The 27,285-nt window shown below is 50.4% G+C and overlaps 1 protein-coding gene across 4 annotated transcripts in view; it reads right to left on the reverse strand.

The window, feature by feature from the left end:
- The window catches only part of EPHA8 (EPH receptor A8), a 99,396-nt gene that overhangs the window by 35,565 nt on the left and 36,546 nt on the right, over positions 1–27,285 (reverse strand). The window lies entirely within an intron of this gene.

Genomic DNA, 27,285 nt, shown 5'->3' on the forward strand with positions numbered 1-27,285 from the left:
GTGGGAAGGAGCAGAATTGCCCAGGAGAAGCTGACAGTAGTTTTGGGGTAACAGGTGATAGGAGGAGAGGGAAGGAGGGAGCAGAGGAGCACAGTAGCTCAGGGCCAGTTCTAATCCCTTCCCTCCTTCTGCAAAACGTGTCCTTCCAGCAGCTCTCCCTCTTCCCAAAGCTATGGTCAGCTTCTCCTGAGCAACTCCTCAGAAACATGGAGAGGGCAGCAGGGGCCTGAAGCTGCCGAAGAAGGGTCTTCTCCCTCCCCCTCCACCCCGCCTCAGCTGCTGCTCCCCACCCTGACGAGTATGGGACAGTGAGCCTGACTGAGCTTCAATGTGCCATGAAGCCTGCCAGGTAGCACAATGAGAGCTCTGGCCGAGAGAATCAGGATCTTATCCCAGCTCCGTGTGACCCGAAGCAAGTTACTCAGACCCTAATTTGAATACCTTCATTTTTGTGTGCCAGGCTTCATAGAAGATTAAGGTTGGAGGAGACCTCAGGAGGTATCTAGTCCAATCCCCTGCTCAAAGCAGGACCAACACCAACTAAATCATCCCAGCCAGGGCTTTGTCAAGCCTGACCTTAAAAACCTCTAAGGAAGGAGATTCCACCACCTCCCTAGGTAACCCATTCCAGTGCTTCACCACCCTCCTAGTGAAACATGTTTCCCTATATGCCAACCTAACCTCCCACCACTGCAACTTGAGATATTACTCCTTGTTCTGTCATCAGGTACCACTGAGAACAGTCTAGATCCATCCTCTTGTTGACCCCTTTCAGGTAGTTGTTAAAAGCAGCTATCAATCCCCTCTCATTCTCTCGTTCTGCAGACTAAATAACTAAGTTCCTCAGCCTCTCCTCGTAAGTCATGTGCTCCAGCCCCTGAATCATTTTCGTTGCCTCCACTGACTCTCTCCAATTTGTCCACATCCTTTCTGTAGTGTGGGAAACAAAAATCCAGGTGTGGCCTCACAATGCGACCAGAGGGATAATCACTTCCCCGATCTGCTGCGTCACTTGCTCCTCCTAATGCCGCGCAATCATAGATTCTCAATAGCCCCTTATCTGGCAACAAGGCAACAGGCTGGACTCAATGTCCAGCTTCTAGTCCACTGTAATCCCCAGGTCCTTTTCTGCAGAACTGCTGCTTAGCCAGCCGGTCCCTAGCCTGTAGTGGTACATGGGATTCTTCCGTCCTGCACTTGTCCTTGTTGAACCTCATCAAATTTCTTTTACCCAATCTTCCAATTTGTCTAGGTCACTCTGGACCCTATCCCTACCCTCCAGCATATCTACCTCTCTCCCCAGTTCACCTGTGAACTTGCTGAGGGTGCAATTAATCCCATCATCCAGATCACTGATAAAGATGTTGAACAAAACCAGTTCCAGGACCGACCCCTGAGACACGCCACTTGATAGCGGCTGCCAACTAGACATCAAGCCGTGGATCACTACCCACTGAGCCCAACAATCTAGCCAGATCTCTATCCACTGTATAGTCCATTCAGCCAATCCATACTTTAACTTGCTGGCAAAAATACTGTGGGAGATCGTATCAAAAGCTTTGCTAAAGTCAAGATATATCACATCCATGGTTTTCCCCATATCCACAGAGCCAGCCTTGAGGCATATCAGTTACGTGCCTGAGGGGTTTGGCTTGGGCAACGTTGCAACTCTGGCAGTCTCATCGTGAGTCTGGTGACGTCTGTTGTTTTCCTTAAAACATGGCGGCGCATGGGAAACTGAGATTTCATTTCACAAAAGGACGTTTCCAGCCCTCCTGGTGGTAGGGAGAAGCCGGAAAGCATGACCTGCGCATGCACACACCGCCGCCCTCCACCCCAGAAGGCAAAGAACCAACAATTCTTCTCTTTGGAAATCTTGCGAGTCTTGAGTCAATCTAGTGGATTTTGGCTCATGATTTCTGATCATCAGGGCCTTGCCATGCTGCTCCAGGCACCTATGTCTGGCCTTTGGCCTTCACCTCTCTGTACCTGTTTGCACAATGCAGAGGCCAGTATGCATCTTCCTCCCAGCTCCACTCCCCAGCTGCGGGAGATGCACTCACTCATGCCTCGAGCTGGCAGGGCTTGTGCATGCAGCATTAGTGAGGTTGCTCATCCTCTGGATTTGTGCTTTCTGACCAAGGAGCCAGAGCTGATCCCCCAAATTAGGGCTGGTGAAGTCAGAGCCAATTTGTCACTGCATGCTGCTCCCATTTATCAGCTCTGGAGAGACAGCTGGCCAGGAAAAATGGGAACACAAAGCATGACAAATTTTCATTGAGCAGGAGTTGTAATCATTTAGAATTTAATGTTGTAAAGAAATGTTAATTACCTGTGGCGATGATTCACATTTATTTTAGATGCAGTCAAGGGGAAAATTATGCTAAATTACCACTGTTTATACATGCTCCATACAAAACACAGCACTGGGCCAGAGCTGGTGTGAATGTGACGGTGTCTTGGCCATGACACAGGTCAGACATTCAGCCAGATCCATATGGCTGCTTGTCATCACTAGGATGCACAAAGTCCCCCGAGCAGACCAGGGAATCTTGATCAATGTCTCTGATGGAGCCAGGACATGTGTAGTGGACAGTTCCTGTTTCAGGGCCATGGGAGGGTGCGTATGTATGTGTCTACACGCAAGATGGCTTCTGTGGCAGGCATGTGAGACAGTGTCTGTGACAGGCTATGCTAGAGCTAGGGCGACCAGACAGCAAATGTGAAAAATCAGGACGGGAGTGGTGGGGTAATAGGAGCCTATATAAGAAGAAGACTCAAAAATCGTGACTGTCCCTATAAAATCGGGACATCTGGTCACCCTAGCTAGAGCAGGAGTCCATGCAGTAGAACATATGGATTGTTCTGTGGGCTACATAGTCCTCCCGCATCTGCATTGTGGGCGATCGTGTAGATAATGACTGTGTCCTTGAGCTGGCACCTATTGGATCAAAAGCATGTTACGATACCTATTGGGATGTCCCACTCTGACAACCCGGTCCTGCTAGGAAACGCAGACCCATAGAGCGTGGGAGAACAGACTCTCACTCAGTGATCAGAGGTGAGAAGAACAAACCAGCAGGGAATTGCCATTGGGTAAAAGAATTTAACAGGCCCCACAGACATTGCTCTAACACCTACAGAATGCATTAAAGAATGAGATCTCGTCTCTAGGTTATTTAACCCACCCTGTAGCAGGAGAAGGATTCCATAGAATGGTCCAAAACAACCTATAGCAAAGTTCTCCCACTCTATACAATGTTCCTGGATATTTCCATCTCAGGAGAACCCTCTGGGGAGTGGTCCAGGAGACCATGGGGATTTATTTCGATGTATATCAATGCTGTCCAAGGTGTGCCGACAGACAGCTGTAGGCAAAGAACATGCACAGGGCAGCATGGATCAGGAGTCACAAAACACTCTTGTCTGCTCCATCGCCCCGCCCAGGATATCTCTTCCCACATACACTAGGTCAGTTCACCCCTTCCTGGGCTCGCAGGCAGGCCTGGCAGTGTATCCTAGGCTGGAGACCAGTAAGCTTGGCTCTAAACTGGGGCCTGGCAGCCTAGCTACTTCCACTGAGCTGAACTGCCACAGGAGGAGAAAGTGAGTTCCTTAGGTCACTGAGACAGGGACTGGGTTGAATTCCCTGAGTTTCCATATATCCCTAGAGTCTGATGACCTGAGGCTGCCATGACCAGAGCTTGGGGGACTCTGCCAAATATAGTCATTAGAATCCTTAAACGATCACATTCTGCTCCCTTCCTAGGGCAGGGAATGGCAGCTCTCCAATAACCATTACTGAATATTCACGAAAAGCCAATGTCAAGTTCTGCTGGGCGCCCTCATGCTGAGAGGTTTGCTCATCGAATGGGGAGTAGGGACATCATGTGACCTAGCTGTCCAATCTGGGCAAAAGAGCTTGAATTCTATCTTTCTGCCACTCACAGAACAGGATTGTGAAGGAGCTACTATTCGATCCCAACGCACCCATCCCTCCCCACGGACGGCCCTCCACCACTTGGAAAATCACAGTCTGCCAAAGCAGAAATATTCACCCAATAAGGCGTTGTGAATTACTTGCCCAGCTCTAGCTTAGATGCAGTGCCACAAAGTCAGGGCAGGACCTGGATGATCACGGGGAGCAGGGTAATTAGAGCAGTGGGGATGAGAGTGAGGAATGTTTATGTGGGTCCCCTTCCTCCTCTACTCACACACATACGCATGCATGGAGCACATATGCATGACAACCCTCAGGGTGTGTGTAGGAAATCTCTACCCCAAAGCGCTTCTGCCTCAGGCTCTCAAAGCACATACACGTGCATGAAATATACACTTGCTTCCAAAGCCATAACCGGCCATTTTAATGTCACCTGTAAAGGGAAATCATGTCTTACTAATCTATTAGAGTTCTTTGAAGGGGTCAACAAACATCTGGACAAGGGGGATCCAGTGGACATAGTATACTTAGATTTCCAGAAAGCCTATGACAAGGTCCCTCACCAAAGGCTGTTATATAAATTAAGTTGTCATGGAATAAGGGGGAAGATCCTTTCATGGATTGAGAACTGGTTAAAAGACAGGGAACAAAGGATAGGAATAAATAGTAAATTTTCACAGTGGAGAGGGGTAACTAGTGGTGTTCCCCAAGGGTCAGTCCTAGGACCAGTCCTATTCAACTTATTCATAAATGATCTGGAGAAAGGGGTAAACAGTGAGGTGGCAAACTTTGTAGATTATACTATCTTGAGCAGTTAAAGACCAAAGCAGACTGTGAAGAACTTCAAAAAGATCTCACAAAACTAAGTGATTGGGCAACAAAATGGCAAATGAAATGTAATGTGGATAAATGTAAAGTAATGCACATTGGAAAAAATAACCCCAACTATACATACAATATGATGGGGGCTAATTTAGCTACAACGAGTCAGGAAAAAGATCTTGGAGTCATCGTGGATAGTTCTCTGAAGTTGTCCACGCAGTGTGCAGAGGCGGTCAAAAAAGCAAACAGGATGTTAGGAATCATTTTAAAAAAGGGATAGAGAATAAGATGGAGAATATCTTATTGCCCTTGCTCTATAAATCCATGGTATGCCCACATCTTGAATACTGCGTAAGATGTGGTCTCCTCATCTCAAAAAAGATATACTGGCATTAGAAAATGTTCAGAGAAGGGCAACTAAAATGATTAGGGGTTTGGAATGGGTCCCATATGAGGACAGATTAAAGAGGCTAGATCTTTTCAGCTTGGAAAAGAGGAGACTAAGGGGGGATATGATAGAGATATGTAAAATAATGAGTGATGTGGAGAAAGTGAATAAGGAAGTTATTTACTTGTTCCCATAATAAGAACCAGGGGCCACCAAATGAAATTAATGGGCAGCAGGTTTAAAACAAATAAAAGGAAGTTCTTCTTCACACAGTGCACAGTCAACCTGTGGAACTCCTTGCCTGAGGGAGGTTGTGAAGGCTAAGACTAGAACAGGGTTTAAAAGAGAACTAGATACATTCATGGTGGTTAAGTCCATTAATGGCTATTAGCCAGGATGGGTAAGGAATGGTGCCCCTAGCCTCTGTTTGTCAGAGGGTGGTGATGGACGGCAGGAGAGAGATCACTTGACCATTACCTGTTAGGTTTACTCCCTCTGGGGCACCTGGCATTGGTCGCTGTAGGTAGACAGGATACTGGGCTAGATGGACCTTTGCTCTGACCCAGTACAGCCGTTCTTATGTTCTTAAAATGATACCAACATCACGTGGCTTCTGCTCCGAGCGTCCCACCACAGTGATTGGAATCGGTGGCTTTGCTTCCGGCACAGCCCATCCAGACATCCCATCCTGGTGCTGCAGCTCCCCCTTTCCACATCCTAGCTCCTGACGCCTCCTGGCAGCTGCTGCCTGCACTGGGAGGTCTCTAGAGCTGGCAGTCTTGTATCAATAAGAGAGAGTGTGGGGCAGGCTCTGTCAAGCCATCTGTAGCTTGGGCCATTTGATTACCTCCTGCTTATCCTCTGGGAACAGAATAACATCTGCTAATAAGCTGGCAGGGTAGCAGAAATGATAGATGAACCTGTCAAGGAAATGATAGCCAAGGATCAGCCACGCTCCGTGTCCAAGTTGGTGTTGATGGGGGCTAGAACTCTGCATAGGGAAGCGATTTGGAGAAGGAAAGGCAGCTTTGGTAGTGGCGGGAAGCGGAAGTGCAGCCTGCTTGGAGTTCCTGGCTGGGGTCCTTCCATTTTCTGTTCTCCTCAGGAGCATGAAGGCAGGCTGCAGTCAAGAGATGTGTGTGCGGGAGTGGGGGGTACGGCCAGGAGTAGCAGTGACGCTGGGTAACCCTCTTGTACTCAGCACTGGGAGCCAGGCCTCAGGATTGCTCCATTCACTGGTCATGCAAGGAACCAGCTAATGGTGGAAGTAAGCAATGGACAGGACAAAAAATACTCCCCATCTCTAGGGACTCAGGGCTACCATGGGCACATGCCAGCTGCCTGCATAGCCCTGGAAGGCAGTTCTTTTCCAGGGATTACAATGGCATCAGAGAACATTTCTAGTGCTGATATCATTCCTGGAACTACACTGAGATTGACGGAAAAAAAACAAATGGCACAAAATACTTTCCTCACCCACTGGGGCAGAAACCCCACAGTCATGAGAAATGCCACTTGGTATGTGTGTACATGAGACAGACTGGCATGGAAATGAGCCACACAGACAACCGAGCTCAGCTGCCGATCTGCTTTTCTTCTGCATTTCAGAGGCTGCTCGAACATGGCGGCAGGGACATGGCAACGGAACAAACTCTCACAGGACCCAGAGAGACCCAACACTGATCAAAGGCAGCAATGAATCCCCTCTCCAAATGCAAACACTCCCATGATTGATCCACGCGAGGTTTCTGGGAAAGGGACATGATGCACTAGGAAGAAATTTGTGTTAGATGGTGTCCTGCGTGACATGGCTTTGTTGAGTTAGTTGGCGTTGCTTGTGTGCACCTCCTATAATTCAGTGTTAATTTCTGCGCCATGAAGCTGGCTGCTCCCTCACACCCACAAAGATGGTTCCTCCTGCTCCTTCTAACCCATGAAGTCAACTCTTACTGCTTCCTCAGTTCTAGAGAGCTGGCTGTCACTACATACGCTGATGCACTAGGGTTACCAGACAGCAAGTGTGAAAAATCAGGACAGAGGGTGGAGCCTATATTAAAAAAAGACCCAAAAATCAGGACTGTCCCTATAAAATCGGGAGATCTTGTCACCCTACGATCCACAGAGCTGCCAGTAACTGCTACACTGCAACTTCGCAGCTCCCTGTGAATTCTCCCCCAGACAAGCACAGACACTAGTGGCTGCTCCTTGGACCTACACCGCTGCCGACAACCCCTCCCATCAGGGCTGGCTCCAGCGTTTTTGCCGCCACAAAACGGCAAAAAAAAAAAGCCACAATTGTCTCTACCGCCACCGCTTCTTTCTTCAGCGGCAATTCGGCAGCGGGTCCTTCCCGCTGAGAGGGACTGAGAGACCCGCCACCAAATTGCCGCCGAAGACCCACACATGCCACCCCTTCCCGTTGGCCACCCTAGGCACCTGCTTGCTGCGCTGGTGCCTGGAGCCGGCCCTGCCTCCCAGACTCACATGACTACCTGCCACCTCCAAATTGGGCCCACAAAGGAATGTGCCAGTGCTAAGCAGCCACTTCTCACTGCCCCTCACACTGATATCACCACCTGTCGCTGCTTCCATAACCCAAACAGCCAGTACTTGCCCCAGGCCTCCCTCCATAGTATCCTCACGGCCACTGCCCTCTATTCCTCTAACCTGAACACACACTTCCCTTAACCCACCTCTGCCAGCCGTCGCCACTTCCTTCAAACCAACACCGCCAGCCATCGCCACTTCCCTCAACCCAACTGTCATCACTCCTTCAACCCACCACTGCCATCCATCGCCACTTCCCTCAACCCACCACTGTCAGTCATTGCCACTTCCCTCAACCTGACACTGCCAGACGTCGCCACTTCCGAAACACAACTGTCATCACTCCTTCAACCCGCCACTGCCAGCCATCGCCACTTCCCTCAACCCACCACTGCCAACCGTCGCCACTTCCCTCAACCCACCACTGCCAGCCATCGCCACTTCCCTCAACCCACCACTGCCAACCGTCGCCACTTCCCTCAACCCACCACTGCCAGCCATCGCCACTTCCCTCAACCCACCACTGCTAGCCGTCGCCACTTCCCTCAACCCATCACTGCCAGCCGTCACTACTTCCCTCAACCCGACACTGCCAGACGTCGCCACTTCCGAAACACAACTGTCATCATTCCTTCAACCCACCACTGCCAGCCATCGACAATTCCTTCAACCCACCACTGCCAGCTGTCACCACTTCCCTCAATCCTCAGTCCAACACTGCCAGCTGTAGCCACTTCCCTCAACCCGCCACTGCCAGCCATCGCCACTTCCCTCAACCCACCACTGCCAACCGTCGCCACTTCCCTCAACCCACCACTGCCAGCTGTCGCCACTTCCCTCAACCCATCACTGCCAGTCGTCACTACTTCCCTCAACCTGACACTGCCAGATGTCGCCACTTCCGAAACACAACTGTCATCACTCCTTCAACCCACCACTGCCAGCCATCGCCAATTCCTTCAACCCACCACTGCCAGCTGTCACCACTTCCCTCAATCCTCAGTCCGACACTGCCAGCCATAGCCACTTCCCTCAACCTGACACTGCCAGCCATAGACACTTCCTTCAGCCCAACACCGCCAGCCATCACCACTTCCTTCAAGCTCTTTATAACAGCCCTTAACATTGCTGAAAACTATTACTAGGTCCTCCCTCAGTCTTCTTTTCTCAAGACTAAACATGTCCAGTCTTTTAACCTTTCCTCATAGATCAGGTTTTCTAAACCTTTGATCATTCTTGCTGCTCAATATTGGACTCTCTCCAATTTGACCACATCTTTCCTAAAGTAAGGCCCCCAGAAGTGGACACAATACTTCAGCTGAAGCCTCACCAGAGTTAAGTAGAGCAGTACAGTGACCTCCTGTGTCTTATGTAGGACACTTGTTAATACACCCCAGCATGAGTTTTGCCTTTTTCACACCTGCGTCACATTGTTGATTCACATTCAGTTTACGATCCACAATAACCCCTCTGGCCTTTTCTGCAGCAGTCTGCCTTGCCAGTTATTCCCCATTTTTGTAGCTGTGCATTTGATTTTTCTCCTTCCTAGGTGAAGTACAGTGCACTTGTCTTTACTGAATTTCATCTTGTTGAACTCAGACTAATTCTCCAATTTATCAATGCTGTTTTGAATTCTAATCCTGTCCTCCAGAGTTTCTGTAACCATGCCAAGCTTAGTATCAGAGGGGTAGCCGTGTTAGTCTGGATCTGTGAAAGCAGCAGAGAATCCTGTGGCACCTTATAGACTAACAGAGGTTTTGGAGCGTGAGCTTTCGTGGGTGAATACCCACTTCGTCAGACGCAGGTAGTGGAAATTTCAGGGCAGGTATATGAATCAGCAGCAAGCTAGAGATAAGAGTTACGTAGTCAGGGAGGGGTAGGCGCTGTTCTACGCAGTACGAGGTGGTGAAAAAGGGAGGAGATGTTTCTGTAATTGGCAAGTCATTCACAGTCCTTTGGTTTGTCCAGGCTGATGGTGTCAATTTTGCAATGAACTAACTCAGCAGTTCTCTTTGCAGTCTGGTCCGAGTTTTTGACTGCGGATAGCGACTAAGGTCTGCCTCAACGTGTGGCAAGGGAGTGAAGGTGCTCTCCTACAGGTTTTTGTCTATTGCATTGCCTGATTTGATTGTTCCATTCTTCTTTCCGGAGTGACTGTCCGCTTTGCCGAGTACATAGAGAGGGGCATTGATGGCAATATGATGGCGTATATTTAAATTGTGGGAACATTCGCAGATGTGAATGAACAGTTTGATGGTATTGGGCTGATCTGGTTTAGGTCCTATATGGTTTCGCTGGTGTGAGATCATGTGGCAGGAGTTGGCAAACGGGTTGTTTGGCTGGGATTGGTTCCTTGAGTCTGGAGTTTACTATGGGCGGGTGCAGTTGCTTGTGAGAATACGTTCATAGGGTTGGGGAGTTGTCTGTGGCGGACGGACTGGCCCCCCAAAATGCTGAAAGTTGTGGGATCGATTGGTCCAGGGATGGGTGTAAGATCCTGAAGATGGTTGGAGGGGTCTTAAGCTGGGGTGGTATGTGAGTGCGCAGTGGAGTCCTGTTGGTTTCTTTCTTGTGTCGTGCAGTAGGAAGGCTCTGGTACAAGTCTGGCTCTGTGGATCTGTTTCCTAATTTCTCGTGCGGAGTATTGTAGTTTAGAGAATGCTTGGATGGAGAGAATTGTAGGTGTTAGGTCTCTGTCTGAAGGGTTCAGAGATGCGTTGTACTCAGTGCTTGGCTGTAGAAACAAGGATGTGTGATGTGCCGGGATGGAACTGAGCATGAAGGTAGGCGTAGGGTCGTAGGTTTTCGATATAGAGTGTGTAATGTGACCATCGCTTATTTGCACGTGGTGTTAGAAAGTGGAACCCGTGTAGATTGGTCCGGTGAGGTTGATGGTGGGGTGGAAGTTGTTTGAAATCGTGGTGGAATTTTTTTCTAGAGTTCCTTCCATGGGTCCAGATGATGAGATGATCATGTAGCGTAGGTAGAGGAGGGGCGTGAGTGGACGAAGCTGAGGAAGCGTTGTTCCAGGTCAGCACATAAAAATATTGGCGTATTGTTGGGGCCATGCGGGTGCCCATAGCAGTGCCCTGATCTGGAGTAATATTGTCATCAAACTTGAAATAGTTTTGTGTGTGAGTATAAAGGCACAGAGCTCAGCAGCCAGTTGTGCTGTGGCATCATCAGGGATACTTGTTGCTAACAGCTTGTATATCCATCTGTCGCTGTGGGATGTGTTTGTGTAGAGAGCCTCTACATCCATTGGTGGCTAGGATGGTGTTTTCTGGGGGTGACAATGCGTTGTAGTTTCCTCAGGAAATCAGTGGTGTCACGGAGATAGCTGGGAGTGCTGGTGGCATAGGGTCCGAGTAGACAGTTCCCACACATATCCAGACAGTCACTTCATGTGAGGAGTGCCAATGCCTGAGAATGATGGCGGCGTCCAGGATTTTCCGGGTTTGTGGATCTTGGTAGTAGATAGAAATAACCCATGGTCGGGGGGTCTCTAAGGGTATGCTGGAATTTTTTCTGGTGTTAGTTGTAGGGAAGTGTCCTGAGTAGATGGTCAGTTTCTTAGTGATATTCTCAGTGGGAATCTGAAGGAAGTGCGCTTTGGGGTAGGAATGTGGTAAATTGGATGAGTTGTCTGGCGGGCCTTCCTTCGTATTATTTCTGTTTGTTTAATGTCTATCTGAGTCGCTGTCATGATGACGGAGAGCAGCCTCCTTTAATCAAGGCCTCTATTGATGATAATTCAGGGTGGTTTCTGAGGCTTGGATGCTATGGCGTTCTGGCAACGCCACTTAGGTTATGAGGCAAGCGGTTTGTTGTTTTTCCACGATTTCTGCCTGTGCACGTCGGCGGAAGCATTCAATGTATAGGTCCAGACTGTCATTTCGACCCTCAGGAGGAGTCCATGTGGAGTTCTTCTTCTTGTGCTGTTGCCAAGCTTAGTGTCATCTGCAAGTTTTATAAACATACTGTCCTCTCTGTTATCCAAGTTATTAATGAAAATGTCCAATAGATTATCTCGGACCCTTTCCGTTTCTTCTTTCTCTCCATCCAACCTTGCATCAAATTCTGTTGCTTCCCCCTCTATAACATTTCTAAACCCCACCTGTCCTCTCTCCAACCCTCCTGCTAACACCCGGGGTCATGCCAGGGCTGCCTCTTGTAGCTTCGACCTTTCCACTCTCCCTCACACACCCCTATCCAACCTTCAGTCTATCCAACAACTAGAATAACCTTCCATCCCCATGCTACCCCATGGGCCCCAACACTGGCTCCATCTCCCATCTCCTTCCACCCACTCTCTGGACCAAATTCACCATAGTGTAGCCACACAGAAGGAATCACACAAATGGTGGAGTGGGCCCATAGTGTAGCCACACAGAAGGAATCACACAAATGGTGGAGTGGGCCCACTTCCATGCGTATTGATTCAGCTCATGTCTGGCTCTGACCCCTTGTGTGGCAGTGGGACCCCAGGCACAGTGGAGGTTGGGACTGAATGGGAGAAGCACTTTGCTAGGCGCCAGCACCCGTACGAGCAAGAGACAACATAAGCCAATGAAAAGTATGGTACAACCCCCCCCCCCACCAAAGATAATGAGAACATACTGACCCAGGAGCGGTGCCAAGGTTTTTGGCGCCCTAGGCGGGGGTCCTTCTGCGCCCCTGGTCGGTGGCAATTCTGCGGCAGGGGGGTGTCCTTCCGCGCTCTCGGTATTCGGGGCACTTCGGCGGTGGGTCCCGGACAGAGTGAAGGACCCGCCGCAGAATTGCCGCCGAAGACCCAGAGTGCGGAAGGACCCCCCACCGCCGAATTGCCACCGAGGATGGCAAAATGCCGCCCCCCCAAATCCTGGTGCCCTAGGCGACCACCTAGGTCACCTAAATGGAAGCGCTAGCCCTGCACTGACCCTTCCTAATGATAAGGGCAGGATGAGAATGTGATGGATAGAGATGTTTTGATCGAACCAATATGTGCATGATAATGGGTGGTAACTAATCGCAACAGAGGAGCAATATATAACTTATTTGTACTGGGTGTCGGTGTCCAGCCTAGAGGGCAGTGGAAAGTCCCGCCACTGACTGAGCTGCTCCATTGTCACAGGCAGACATTGATCCGGGGAGCTAGGACCATCCTTCAGTGACAATAAACCTGAGCGAGTGCCTTTGCTAATAAACCAGGTCTCATGGTCCTTATGGGCAGTTTGACTGGCCAGTGCAGCACGCAGAGAGAACACACACACGCAACTAACATATGACAACACTGCACAGAGCTCTTCTTCAGGTCTGGGAAAGGTACTGAGTAAATACAGATAGTTCAGCAAAAGTATGAGCCACTTCACCTTGACCGGCCCTTTAGAATACGTGCTAACTATTTATGCTAAACTATCTGTTCACTCTTGTGTCCAGCTGTGACACTGGGAGCACCTTGCCAGGCCTGAAGAAGAGCTCTATGTAGCCTGCAAGCTTGTCTCTCTCGCCAACAGAAGTTGTCCCAATAAAAGAGATTTCCTCCCGTCCCACTATGTCTCTCACATACATTATTTACTGCGGAGCAGAATTCACCCCAGTAGGAGAGGAGCTGGTGTCAGTAAGAAAGACAATGGAGAATTCTTTCCAATATGAGTTTGGCCAGGCTGAAGAAACCCTGAGTGTGGGATTACCAGCCAGTGCAAGCAAAGGGCATCAAATTCAGCTGCATGGCAAGTTTATAGGTTTTGCAGCCGACTAATGGAACAGTCGAATCCCACAGGGCCATGTGCTAGCAGCCAAGAACGGAGAAGCTCTTTGTTTTTTCTAGTTGTGCAAATTGGGGCCCCGGCCGTCCAGGCTGGCGGTGTCTGACTGAATTGTAATTGCGGGCAGTGTTCCAACAGGAAAGGGGGAGATGCAAGGTGTGTGTGTTTTTGTGTTTCTGTTGTGAAGTGAACTGTGGAGGAAGTGGCAGAATTGACAGGCCTCTGGTGAGCCACACAAGGGGCAGCACAAACAGCACTCATGCAGCTCCCCCCAGCGTCACTATCCACTGGCCTGACCATGTTTGCGACGTGCCCACCCTGCCCAGTGGGAGCTAAACGCATTTCCCACGTGGGTCATCAAATAACGCCTGTCAGTCAGTACCAAGGGCTGATCTGAATGGGTGGCTTCCCAGAGACATGAAAGATTCCACTGGCCTGATTCGCTTCTGCTCTTCCCTTGTGTTGTCAGCTCTACCTTTGCTGCAAAGCAGGGTACAACACCCCCAAACCACAACCCTCTGGGCCCATTCTGCAGACTCATATTGCCTGGGTGTAACTGACAACACAGGAGGCAGGACAGTGGCCCATCAGTGCAAGAGGGAGTACAGCACACAGCGGAGAGGGTAGAATTTTGCAGTCAAAATGTAATTATGGTGGGACATATTCCTCACAATGGCTTTTCGTGTGTGATGGATTTCCCAGCTGAGTGATGCTGCGCGCTGCTATTGCGGAAGGGAATTTCCAGAGTGCTGAAGTCTCCTAATTTCCTGGGAACCTGAGGCAAGTGCAAAGACTTGGTGGGCTCAGAACAGAATCCAGTGCGCTAACCACATATGACACAGCATGCAGGAGATGAGTGGGATCCATGAATTACCTGGTAGGAGTCTGAGTGAAGGGACTTCTGGGAGAAGGTCCTTTCCCAGGAGCCACACAGCCAGGTTATTTAGTCCAATGGTCAAAGAGGCCCCCAAAGATTTGAAACCAGAAACATGAATGATTTGTCTTCGCTCTCCAGGCCCATCTAGGCCTCTCCCTGTCGTCTCTCACACACTATCAGCCCCATTGCCAGCTTTCAGCACTCAGTTGTTAAACATTTTCCTCCCAGCTCCATTGCACTTCCCTTCTCCTGTGGGAGGAGTTCGGTTAACATCCACAAAGCCAGCAACTTCCACCCTCAAACCCCTTTTGCCGCCCAGCCTACAAAAAACTTGACAAAGCTGGGCAGCCAGTGAGCCGTGAACGCAGCCCCCTGCGCTGGCCTGAACACCCGTGTTCCCCCACATGTCTACCTGAGCCCACAACTGCTTTGTCTCTTGTCTTAGACTCTGATTCTCCGCTCTTTGTGGCAGAACCTACCTGTTTGTTTCACATTTGTACAGCGCCTGGCACCACTGGGCTCCAAGGCAATGCAAATAAATATTGGTAAGAACTGAAGAGAAAAGGTCAGCAGCGCCCTGGCCTGGGTAGGGCAGGGGAAAGCCGGCTATCTGGGCCCTGGTTCAGCGGGGTTCTTACTATGAAGCCACATGGGGGGCGGGGGGTGGCGCCTTTCTTTTTTTTAATAAAAATATCTCCCTGCGTGTGAACTGAATTCCAGGCGCATCCTGGCAGGCTGGAACCCTGACCCAAGTTGGAAGACTCTTGGCCCAATTTATTGGAGCTAAGCCACCTTGGGAAGCACCAGAGCAGGGCCCTGTGCGCCCCAAGTATTCCTGGGCCAGCTGTCCAGCTGCCTCTCTGCCCTATGGGGGCTGGGCTCTGCTGTCCTGAAGGAAGCCCTGCTACTACAGGGCACAGGCAGGTGACATTCCCTGGTGACCAACGGGAACCTCCCGTTAAACTGCAGCAGTAAAGGCCTTTCACATCCTCTGGGATTCTCTGCCCTTCCCTGTGGCTGCTGCATGCCTGCCCCCTCTCCAGGGACCATTTGTACCCTCCCCCTTACTCAGGGGCTGGTGGCAGCCATGACCCCTCTTCTAACTCAGGGGCTGCCTGTGCCCATTCTCCTTCCCTCTGATTCCAGGACCAGCTGCACCACAGTCTTCTCAGCTGCCCAGTGAGCTGGCTGCATCCCTGCCCCTAGCCCTGATAATGGAGAAGGCTGCGACCCCTCGGGGCGGTGAAGTCCATTCTGGTCCGGCCCCAGGCCTTTCACCGCTCCTGGATGTCCCACACCTACTGGGAAGAGGGTAGGTGGCCAGAACACCACTGTTCTCCACTTGCCATTCAGCGCAGGGACAGCAAATCAATCGAGGACTGGGATCTTTTGGAGCGGGTGACAGCCCAGACATGAAGCCTGCATGTGTGTGCGTGACAGGCCGTGTCTCAGGGGACCCAAGGAAGGCCAGTGGCAAAGCTGCTCAGGCAGGGCTGCCGTGCGTGAGGCTGCTTGTCTGACGGATTCCAGTCTCAGAGGGATTTGCAGGGGGATCGAGAGAGCAGGCTCACCAGCCTCGGGAAGCAGGGTCATGGCCCCGTTACAGTGCTGGGCAGAGCACCCAGCCAGAGGAGAACGAGAAGGGAAATGCATCTCCCATACAGTTAAGGGAACAATAACCAGCCTATTGCCTGTGAAACAGGAAACTCTCTGGAGAGAAGACAAGGGGCAGCCGGCCTAGCACGAGCCAGTGCCACTTCGCCAACAAGTGCCAAGCCCATCTGCTGAGCTGGCCAATTCTCACTCTGCCTCTGGTCCGCATTACTGGGGAGGCCACAGCTCCATTTCTGAGCAGATCCCTAGGGCCTGAGCCCAGCTGTTCCCTCCCACAGTTATTGGATGGGTGGGGGCAGGAGAGGGGACCCCAGCCCCCATGTGCCGAGAGGGAGAGTGTGCGGCACCACTGCAGCCCCCCAGCTCTGGGAAGGCAGGCAGTGTGACCCCAGCCCCTGGAGCCCAGTGGCATAGCTGAAGCGGGGGCCTGGGAGCACAGTGTGGGCAGTGCCATGCCTGGCTGTTTGGGGAGGCACAGTCTCCCCTACTCGTCGCCCATGAGCCCAGGAATCTGCAGCTACCCATCTGTACTCCCCAGCAAATGCCCTGTGACTGTCTCGGCAGGCCTCTTTCCTCGGCATTGCAAACCACAAGCCTCACTTTCAGCTGAGGCTTGTGAAAACACCAATGCGTCTACTTTCACTGGGGCCGATCACATTGCCAGCATTTGGGCGAGACGAGAAATGTCAAATTTCCAATGAGCTGGGATTTCCCTGTGGAACCTTGTTTGTGCGCACTGCTCACTCAGCTTTCTAAGCACCCGCCCCCTCAGCACCTATTTGCCTTGCCATGGTCGTGCAGGCTGTTACAGAGAAAGCACACACCGTGCTCTCTCCTGGAGACCTTGAGCTTTCTCCTTGCTTTCCTGTGGCTAGAGTGAAAGGTATTTTGAACTAAAAGTGCCTCAGTGATCCCCCTGCCCAGGGCGCTCGGCGGGGCCAATCCCTGTGCCCGGGGTGCTCGGCCAGGGCCGGTCCCCGTGCCCTTGGATAAGACTGACCCCTGTTCCCAGAGCAATATTGTGGCATTTGCCACTTGTCCATTACCAGAAACATCAGCATAGAATGAAAGGCAGTGCTGAGCCCATGGCACGAATACATGGTTGTGATTGAGTAAGGCTGCCAAGCTGCTGATTTCTCCCACCTCTGGTGCCTGGCTCTGGGCAACTCTGGGAATTTGGTCTCAGAGCAAGACCTCAGGAGACAAAGATCTGGCTTGTGAATAATGCAAATGAGGGAAGAAGAGAAGCACAAAACAGCGAGGGTTGCCCCTCCTGCAGCTGGCACGCTGTCCTGAAGGGGCAGCCCAGGATCTGCCCTGCCAAGGAACTCTTTGGGTGGTGCAAGTCTGGCATGGGGGCTGGGGACCGGAGGGGGGCATGGCCAAATGCACAGTGCTTAACCAGATCCTCATCAGACTGCAACCTGCTGCGTGCAAACGTAGGATAATGTGACTCGTGCGAGGTTGCAGCTGTGTGGGTGTGAGGGGAAAGGAGTCACACACACACACACACACTCTGCCCTACTCTAGCTCCTTCCACCTCCCAGGGCACTGCAAACATCCATGAGACTAGCCTTGTCATGCCCCTGGGAAGGTGCGTAGGGCAGTGTCGTCATCATCCCCATTGACACAGGGGCAAACATGGCATCATGGGACTTGCCCAAGATCACACAAGTCCATGGTGAGGCCTGGGTAGGCTCCGGGTCTCAGTCCGGCGCAAGAGCGCCCTCCTCAAAACAAGCTCGTTAGAGGACAGAGCCTCGTGGTGAGCATTCTCCACTCTGGAGCTAGAAGGGAAATCTTCCTTGTGCGCTAGGACCGGGCCCAGGCCCAGCGTGAGCTCAGTGAGGGTTAGGTTTACATTGCCCTGCACCTGGGCTGCTTGTACATACTGGCACCAAATGTGAACTGCTAGAACTGGAGCAATTTACACCTACAACATGCTGGTGTCCGTGGCCAGGCAAGGTGCAGGGCAATGGAAAACCAGGCCCAATGAGCAAACTCAGACTGAGCTGCAGAGTCGTCTCTCCAGGCCACCTAATCTCCTCTCCACACCCCGCACTCGCCCAGGAGTTTAGAAGTGAAGTGGCCCTGCCTGACCTCAGAGAGTCTTGTGTGAGCTCCTAGTCAGTTACACCTACCGCCAACATCCCGCTAGGACACAGCCTCTGCCTCATTCCCTGAGGAGGAGAGAGGCCTCTGGATGGACCTGGCTTTCCCACATACTCAGCGAATGCTCTGCATGCTCCTGGGCTCACGAGCCCCTTTCCAGGAACTGCTGACCATCTCCCAGTCAGTCAGACTCCAGTGATTCTGCTTCACTACCCAATGCTGATGGCTGAAGGAAAAAAAACAGATTCAAACCTCAAACCCTTAGTCCCCAAACCCAGTGAAGGCAGCTGGGTGACAACAGCAAACTTGCTTCTCACAGCACTGACAAGGCCCAGGTGCTTAAAATCAAGGGCATGCATTATTCTCCCAAGTGGCAAGGTATGTTTATTTAATCACAGCACAAACTCTTTAACTCTGACCCGAAATTCACACCAGCCCTTCATCAGGACTGTCAACATACAAACAACTCAAAAGCCTCAGGAAAAAGACACCAGTAGTTTAATATGTTCCCATTAATGGCACGTCCTGGGTTTGGTTTTTATGTGGGCAATGTAAGATTTATGATTTTAACTGGTCTTCGTGTTACTTTCAGTAATAAATGAAGACAGGAAGATAGGATTCAGGGAGACTTAGACAAATTGGAGAAGTGGGCCACAAGAAACCTCATGAAGTTCAACAAGGACAAGGGCAAAGTCCTGCACTTAGGACAGAAAAACCCCATGCACTGCTACAGGCTGGGGACTGTTTGGCTAAGTAGCAGTGCTGAAGAAAAGGATCTTGGGGTTACGGTAGATGGAAAGTTGAACATGAGCCTACAGTGTGCTCTTGTAGCCAAAAAGGCTAATAGCATACTGGGCTGTATTAGTAGGAGTGTTGCCAGCAGATCGAGGGATGTGATTATTCCCCTCTATTCGGCACTGGTGAGGCCGCATCTGGAATATTGTGTCCAGTTTTGGGCGCCACACTACAAAAAGGACGTGGAACAATTGGAGAGAGTCCAGCGGAGGGCAACAAAAATGATTAGAGGACTAGAGCACATGACTTATGAAGAGAGACTGAAGGAACTAAGCTTATTTAGCCTGCAGAAGAGAAGACTAAGGGGGGATTTGATAGCAACCTTCAACTACTTGAAGGGGTGCTCCAAGGAGGAGGGAGCTAGGCTGTTCTCAGTGGTGACGGAGGACAGAACAAGGAGCAATGGTTTGAAGTTGCAGTTGCGGAAGTCGAGGCTGGATATTAGAAAAAACTTTCTGACTAGGAGAGTGGTGAAGTATTGGAATGGGTTACCTAGGGAGGTGGTAGAATCTCCATCTTTAGAGCTATTTAAGGTCCGGCTAGACCGCACCCTGGCTGGGATTATTTAGGGAAAGTGGTCCTGCCTTTAGCAGGGGGTTGGACTAGATGACCTCATGAGGTCCCTTCCAGCCTTTTGATTCTATGATTCTATGATTCTAAGACACAGGTTTACATTTTGTATAAATAAAGGAGATTGGTCATATCACCGGATTATGAAATTAAAGGGGCGAGTGTTGCTGGCCAAGCTAATAACAGCTCCTGCCAAACCCAGCCTATTCCCAAGCACACCTGATGTGCTGACCCGGCTAAATTAGCCAGGCAGACACAGCACAGCCAGCTAGCAGAGGGCCTTGGCCCAGAGCCCAGATCACTGAATTCCACAGACACTGCTGAGCATACAAATCCATGGGGCCTCTAAGCAGATGGGCTGCACCTCTCTGAACCTTAGTTACTGCCTCTTGGCTATATGGCTAATAATGCTTTGTCCATTCATCTGCAGCTCTCGGAGTCCGGGATGTAAGTGGGGGCAGCACCAGCAGACTGAGTGCAAAAAGTGGGCCCACCTCACTGTGGTCTGGCAGAGATGCCAGAGGTTTCTCTCTCAGAGGCTTGCACTCTGCTCCCAACTCCTTAAGCAAACATTACAAAGTCTCTTAAATGCTCAAGTCTTCAATTACTGCATGCCTCTATGCATTTCCTTCCAGCCGGGGGCTTTGGGTGGTGCACAGAGGGAGAGGATTCTTCTTCCCAGATCCTGGGTTCCTTCACTTTCAGAAACTGACCCAGGCCAGTTCAGAGGCCAAGGATGAAAACATTGTCAGCCAGGTGGCCTGTTGGTTTTCCCCCAGTCACAGCACTGACAGAGAACTGAGTCTCCTTTTCAGAGAGCAGCTGCTGTTTAAACATGTTACTGCACTGTCCCTTGCACACTGTATTTTGCATGAGAAAATACAGAACTCTCCCCCTAGGATGTTCCAGGGTTGTGGACTCCTGTGAATCCATTGGGCAGATTGAGGGACACAAAGAAATACCTGGGAATTTGCAAAACATTGATAATCGGAGCCGTTTGAAAGCATTTTACTCTCAGCCAGTCCTCACTCAGCATAATCAAAAGCGTGAGAAAATAGTCAAGGTGCCAATGACCCTCAACCCACATTTCTGAAAGCACCAGTGTGGGTTTTTCCTTCTTGGAGTGGCGGGCTGGGGAGGCAGGACGGGAGTTACAAGGGAGATCAAATGATAATGAGAGTTAAAATGGGATTTAGTGTACAGGAAAGTGTGTTTAAAATGACAAACTATCACAAAGTGTGAGGGATTCCCTGGTCCTGCTTGCAGGCTAGAGGACTCTGGGGAAGCCACATGTTTTGAGTCAGTTATAGTAAGGTGAGGGTGAATTGTGCCTCTGTTTCTGGAAGCAGCCTGCCTTGTCTCTCTCTTTTAAGTTCCTGTGTGTCTTCGTTCTGAATGCTACGGAACAGCCATGTTCCGTTACAACCTTCCAGCAAGACTCTTGTGTTGATCTAACATCTCTGGGTGTCTCCAGGAATGTTAACAGTGAGGTTATCCCCTCTCCATAAGACAGCCTGACACACCTGCCGAGCAGAAGCTAGACCGCTGGTCTGTCAGCACAGCCCTCAGCCACTTGAGCTAAAGGCCCCAGCCGAGTAGCACTTAAAGAAACACCCTTGCGCTCAATCGAAGGCAACATGTTCACCCAAATACAGTGCCAGTTCTGCTCCCATCTAAGTCAACGACAGCAAGATTGCGTCTGTAGCTCCCAGCTCCTTGTCCTAGATAGTAGGCCAGAGCCAGCCTCAGTCACAGAAAAGCTGAGGGTTTCTGCAGGCATGTCTGGATCCCGATGTGTTGTTTCAGAGTCACAATGATAGACGATTTTAATGCCCATTTCTCTCTCTGAGCTGCTGTGTCACAAACACATAAGCGCTCCCCGAGGTGTGTGTGGGAACGAGCACACGGCAAAGCCTCATCTCCAAGGCAGACCAAGCCCGGAAAATGCCGCTGAGGTGCCAGGAGCCCTTGAATCCAGGTAGCTGCACCACTGACTGGACATGATAACACAGTACCTGTGACGCATGCACAGTCCCTATGCAGTGATGTGACTGGCTGGGACAGAGCCCCCAGCACAGCGAAACAGGGCATGGAGACCAGTGCCCAGGCTCTATCGGCATGGCCAATCCAGGCTGCTTCCCAGGCACCCGTAATACCCCCCGTCATGAGCCCGAGGTCACGGTGTGAGGCTGCTCACTCAAACCAGCAGCATGAAAAGGGTGTTAGAAAAAACAAAGGGCCCGAGCCCATGGGACCCTAGTTCAGCCCCTCATGCATACATAGGCTTGTAAGGAGTCAATGCCGTGACCCACTGCCTCGTTCACCAATCCGCCCACGTCGAGGGCAGCAGGTCTCCTGTAGAACAAGCATGTGTGACCCTGGAATTAGAGACTCTATCAGAAGAGCGACAAAGAGTCCTGTGGCACCTTAAAGACTAACGGGTGTATTGGAGCATGAGCTTTCCTGGGTGAATACCCACTTCATCAGACGCATGCCTCTATCAGAAGAGGTGACTATGCCGAGCCCTGAGAAATGGCACAGCAAAGCCGCCGCAGTACACTGAGGCATTGGGCCTTCTGCTTAGGGTCGAGCTAAAAGGCTCCTTCCAGCTGCAGGGAAATTAATGCTCCTGCAAACTTCTCTCTTGCCAGTTTTGCAAGAATCCCCCATAAAGTTGGACTCTTGGAACTGTCCTGAAAATGTCCCAAGTGCCTCAAATGCTCCGTGGGGCCGGGACTATTCTGTTTGCTGAGTGCAGCGAACAAATATCCTGCCATCTGTCCTCGCAATCCTAACAAACTACGCCAGAGTTCTCCACCACTTCCCACCCGCTAGAAACACATCTCTGGGTTTGCACACATCACCCATCCTCTACAGTCGCCAAGAACTCCCTGGAGCCCCGCAAAGGAGAACTTTCAAAGGCAGCTGCTGTGCTACTTCTGTGCCGATGGCTGCACCCATTTACGCCAGCTGGGGATCTGGCCCATGATGTTTTGCCCATACGTCTAGTGCTTCCCAGGTTTCCATATGGGAGACAGTCGTGTCACTAGCATTCCCAGAAAGCATCATTCCTCAGCAGTTACCTCACATAGGACAATCTGATGGTCCTCCTCCCCTACCCCCACACTCCTCTGCTCCGCCCATAGATGGTCAGAGATGAAGAACACCCAATCCTCTACCTCAGCAGGAAACTCCTCCTGAGAGAGCAGAAGTATGCCGTGGTTGAGAGAGAGTGCCTAGCTGTGAAACGGGCCATGGAAACACTACGTTATTACCTTCTGGGATGACGGTTTACCCTTGTGACCGACCATGCACCCCTCCAGAGGATGCAGAGAAATAAAGAGAAGAACACAAGAGTGACCAGATGGTTCCTGTCCCTACAACCTTTTCCATTAACCATACAACACCATGCTGGAAACCGCCACGGCAATGCAGATGGCTTGTCACGGGTACACTGCCTGACGTCCCAAGTCGCTCAACCCCGTGGTCTGAGCGGGGCGGGTGGGATATGTATCAGGGTCCGGCCAGATGGCTACAGGAACGTGTTAGAAGGCAGATATATTTGTCCCAGATTAAGTAGATCCCTTTTCCTTGGGTAAGGTAATAGGGGCAGTTCCAGAACAAGCAGGAACTTGCTGGAATCAATTAAAGCAGACAGGCTAATTAGGACACCTGGAGCCAATTAAGAAGAAACTGCTAGAATCAATTAGAACAGGTTGGCTAATGAGGGCACCTGAGTTAAAAAGGACCTCACTTCAGTTTGTAGTGTGCATGCGAGGAGCAGGGAGCAAGAGGCACTAGGAGCTGAGAGTGAGAAGACATACTGCTGGAAGACTGAGGAGAACAAGCATTATCAGACACCAGGAGAAAGGTCCTGTGGTGAGGAGGTGTCATGGACTCACAGATCGTGCCCACTTTTGGCCCTGTGCGGTCCGTGGGGGGTGCCCCTTTCAGTGAGACAGCCCTTCTCGGGGGTCCACTCTCTCTCGGGGTCAGGCCCCTCCACCTCCTGGAGCCACACCTCTCTGAGCCTTAGCACGTCTGTCTTTGCCGTGGGCCCCCTCCGGGAGTCCACGCGCTCTGGACCCCCTGGGCCTCTTCACACCCGAAAGGGCTGATGCAACCCTGTTCTCTAGACCGGAGTGACTCTCAGCCAGCATAAAACAGGAGGGTTTATTGAGAGTTGAACACAGCACAGGAAACTTTCAGGGCCTTAGGCCTAGCCTCTTACAATAACAGCACATCCCAGTCTCCCTGCATTCAGGTGGGCTCTGCCTGCTTCCCCTCACCAGCCCGAGCCCCCCTGCTTTCCAGCTGGGTCTCTGATATTCCCGGCCTCAAGCCCCGCCTTAGTTCATTGTCTTTTCTCAAGGTAAACAAGGTCGTAAACAGGAAGGCTGAGTCCCCTCTCCTCGCAGCTCTCCTCTGGCTGAAACCGGCTGGTCAGGTCACCAGGATCCTCTCTCTGCAGCCCATTGTCCTTCCACTGGCCAGAACCGGTTGTTTCCTGGGCTGGGGTCCCGAGTCCCTTTCCAGTTCTCTGTAACAACAAACTCCCTCTCCCCTCACCTCGTTAAACCAGTAACACCCAGGGACATTGAGTTCCACCCCCCGTGCATGCAAACTCTGGAAAAGACAGAAAACCCCAAGAAAAAACCCCCACTTCATCACAGAAGGCCATGGGGAAGTAGCCCTGGGAGTTGTAGCTGTCATGCAGCTGTTCCAGGAGGCACTCTAGACAGCTGCAGTCCACAGGGCCCTGGGCTGGAACCCGGAGTACAGGGCGGGCCCGGGTTCCCCCCAAACCTCCCAACTCCTGATCACACACAGGAGGAATTGATCTGGACTGTGGCTTCTACCAGAGGGTAAGGTCTCTGGCCTGTTTCCTGACCCACATCGTGAATCTCTGAAGCGAGCAAATCCGCCAATAAGTGCAGGATCCACTAAGGTAGAGGAGGAACTTTGTCACAGGGCACATTTCTAATGAAGTCAAGGTGACTGAACATGGCCTGTTCAACAAATAGAAGATTATACTGAGCCAGATGGTGACAATTTTGCTTGGTGAAAATCAAGAGGGGAAATCTGAGGATGCTATAAAATATGTACATTCGTCAAAAGAGAGCAAGAGCGAAGAGACTGAATGAAACCAGAAACTTCAGCAATGTGTTGGCAGGTGGACTGCAATGCAGAGAAGTGCAGTGAACGCTTTTCAAACCACAAGGCCATAGTAGCATGGCATGAATTAATCGTAACCTCTCCTGAGACAGTTCTAGTGCAAATGTCAACATGGCCAGTTCTGCAGAGGACTCTTCCGTGCACAATGTCTGCTAAAAAATGACAATCAAATGTGAGCATTGGGAAGGAGGTAGAGAAGAGTGGAGGATATATTGGAATGGTAATTTTAGACATGGATGGTTTGATGTTACCTTGAACATCGCGACCAGCTTCGGATTCCTCATCTTGAGAAACATCAGACCAGAAAATGGAGAGGTCAAGAGAAAGGCAAGAGAAATGGAGGTGGACTTAAATACAAGGTAAATGAAACAGAACATAACCAGTTAGTTTGGGAACAGGGAATAGTAAAAAGCAACAGAGGTGAGGTATGTGCAATGATAAATTGTCTCCTGTCTGCCTGTCATAAACAAATAGCTAAGGGTTAATGTTTCTTTTACCTGTAAAGGGTTAACAAAGGGAACCAGGAGAAAGAAGACGGGGGGAGGGGATCAATGCTCTCCTGTTTAAGCTCTAGTGTCCCAGGGCGGGAAAGAAGCTAAGGGGGAGAGAGGAGAGAATCTTTCCTGGTTCCTGTCTTTGGGTGTGTCTTTTGTGGAAGAGAGAAGACATGCTTCTTGGGTATTGTGATGTAAGTAGGTTGCATCAGTAACTTTCTAGGTTAGCCAGAGAGGAAATTCGGGTGGGAGAGAGGTGGGGGGAAGGGTTTATATGTTCCCTTTGTTAGGAAACTGCAGGGACTCAGGGCATCTGAGTTTTGGGGTCCCACAGGGAAGTTTTGGGGGACCCAAGTGTACCAGGCACTGAAATTCCTGGTTGGTGGCAGCCTATCAGATATAAGCTGGTAATCAAGCTTAGAGGCTTTCATGCTGGTACCCAATCTTTGAGACGCTAAGGTCCAGATTTGGGAATTATACCATGACACTGCCCCATCTCTTAAACAGAGGACATGGGGAATCAGTGACATTAAAAAGCAGCACAATGGGAATAGATGAAAGTGAAATCAGTTCCAGCAATATGATACTGAAGCAAGTAACTTCCAGCCAGATTCTCACACCTTCACAGATATGGAGTAATACCTCTCTTTGCAAGGATGTCTGCAATCTAGAGACGCCTCCCTGTTCCCTCTGCTACTCCATGTCCTTCTCAAGAACTTCTTATGTTCTTATTAGAGTAAAAAGATCTAGTTAACATGCTTCTTCCACAATCCCACACTGCCCCCATGCCTTCCCAGGCACCAATGTAGAAATAGAAATCAGCAAGTGCTAGGCTAGTGCTTTCTAGTATCAAGCGTTTACCCCAGAGTTCGGGTTTGCTTTGGGTCATTATATTTTGTAAACTATGCCATATTTTTAAGGCTATTGTGACACCCTGGCACCCCGTTATTCACCACTGTCACATAATTAGGATATGTTTTGCATAAAGTATGCCTTGTGAGGTGTCATTCTAAAAGTCTTGATCTGCTAGACGTTAATATCTTGTTGGCTCGTATGTGTTATCATCAAATGTGAAGTTATGAAGTTTGGCTACATATGTGTTACTGAAGCATGTCGTGAGGTTGAATACACTCTAAAGCAGCTTTTCGGATACAACAGTAAAAAGGTCAAACAATGTTCATGGTTTATTGAGGAAATGCACACAAACACCAGGATTACCCCAGGAACGGTGTACAACAAAAATCTCTCAGAGATATCACTGCATAATGGGAACTGTTTGACCCAGGTCACGGCAAAAGAGCTTTCCTGCAAGTGGGAAGAAGATAAAAAAGAGGGAAATGACATCATGATGGCACCTCACTCTCCCTATAACATCACAGGCTCTAGGAAGAAGGATAAAGGAATTTGAGGCGCAAGTGATGTTCTTGTCCATCCTTCCTGTGCAGGAAAAAGACCTGGGTAGAGACTGTCGAATTGTGGAAGTTAACGAATGGCTACGCAGGTGGTGTTGGAGAGAAGGCTTTGGATTCTTCGACCATGCAATGGTGTTCCAAGAAGGAGGAGTGCTAGGCAGAGACGGGCTCCACCTAACGAAGAGAGGGAAGAGCATCTTCGCAAGCAGGCTGGCTAATCTAGTGAGGAGAGCTTTAAACTAGGTTCACCAGGGGAAGGAGACCAAAGCCCTGAGGTAAGTGGGGAAATAGGATACTGAGAGGAAGCATGAGCAGGATAGTGCAAGAGGGGGGACTCCTGTCTCAGACCGAGAAAGCGGGACAATCAGCGAGTTATCTTAAGTGCCTATACACAAATGCAAGCAGCATGGGAAACAAGCAGAGAGAACTGGAAGTCCTGGCACAGTTAAGGAACTATGATGTGATTGGAATAACAGAGACTTGGTGGGATAACTCACATGACTGGAATACTGTCATGGATGGATATAAACTGTTCAGGAAGGACAGGCAGGGCAGAAAAGGTGGGAGAGTTGCATTGTATGTAAGAGAGCAGTATGACTGCTCAGAGCTCCGGTATGAAACTGCAGAAAAACCTGAGAGACTCTCTGGATTAAGTTTAGAAGTGTGAGCAACAAGGGGGATGTCGTGGTGGGAGTCTGCTATAGACCACCAGACCAGGGGGATGAGGTGGATGAGGCTTTCTTCCGGCAACTAGCAGAAGTTACTAGATCGCAGGCCCTGGTATCTGCT

The sequence above is a fragment of the Chelonoidis abingdonii genome, chromosome 23 (genome assembly GCF_003597395.2).
Source record: "Chelonoidis abingdonii isolate Lonesome George chromosome 23, CheloAbing_2.0, whole genome shotgun sequence".
Lineage (NCBI taxonomy): Eukaryota > Metazoa > Chordata > Testudines > Testudinidae > Chelonoidis > Chelonoidis abingdonii.